The following is a 985-nucleotide window of genomic DNA, read 5'->3' on the forward strand; positions in this document are numbered from 1 at the left end:
TAAGCCTCTAAGTATTGGGGTTCAGAATCATAGCACTGGAGTTACCCGAAGCAATTCACATGGTTTATGAGGGTCTATGTGATCTGGTCTTTGCCACTTTGTCTCTCCTGAGTCTTCACATACATCACTCCATTCAAACCTAACTGCTTTCAGGATTTCTGCCCCCAAGTCACCTAACACACAGTTTCTTCCTTCTAGTTTGCTAATTTTTTTTTCTCTTCCTCAGTTCCCATGTCTAAATTGAACTCATTTTTAGGGTCTCAGCTAAAACATAGTTTCCTGTTGCTATAATTTGGATGTTGAATGTTCCCCAAAAGCCCATGTATTAAAGGTTTGGTATCCCTTCTCAGCCTTTTGGCTAAGACCAAGTGTAGTATCTGTTCTTATCAGTTTAAAGGTTTGGTCCTCTGGTGGCTGTACCAGGTGGTGAAACCTTTGAAAAATGGGGCTTAGTGGGACTTCTTTGGTCACTGGGGGTATGCCAATGTCTGGGACTTTGGGGAGCATGGTCTCTCTCTTTCTCTTTTTTTTCTACTTTGCTCCTTGGCTCATGATATGAACAGTTTTGATGTACCATGTACGTCCAATATGATGTGCTGCCTCCTGATAAGGCCAAAGCAATGGGGACTGGAAACTCCAAAAATGTGAGCCAAAATAATCCTTCTTTCTTCATGAGTTGATTATCTCAGTTATTTTGTTGTAGGGATGGAAATATGTGTAAGACCTCTGTGCAAACCTTTTGCCTCCTCCTTGATGGGGTAGTCCCCTCTGCCACATTTCCAAAGCTCTCTCTGTTTTCCCTACTTCTCACATGCATAGCTAATGATTTTTTTCTCTGCCTCTTTCAAAGTGTAAGTTCTGTGAGGGCAGGAACCATGTCTGTCTTTTACAGTGTGTCACTAGCACCAGAATAAATGAATATATGAGTGCATCATCCTGGCAAGAGGCCTTTCCACTCCTGTAGCTTGCTATATCCTTAGCCTTC

The 985-nt window shown here is 42.2% G+C and overlaps 1 pseudogene; it reads left to right on the forward strand.

Moving 5' to 3' along the window:
• Positions 1–338: 338 nt before the first annotated feature.
• Positions 339–464, forward strand: LOC147824995 (U2 spliceosomal RNA; annotated as a pseudogene).
• Positions 465–985: the final 521 nt, after the last annotated feature.

This window comes from Heterocephalus glaber, unplaced genomic scaffold (assembly GCF_053883595.1).
Source record: "Heterocephalus glaber isolate CG9 unplaced genomic scaffold, H.glaber_assembly_v1.0 deba00001523, whole genome shotgun sequence".
NCBI classification, from domain to species: Eukaryota; Metazoa; Chordata; class Mammalia; order Rodentia; family Bathyergidae; genus Heterocephalus; species Heterocephalus glaber.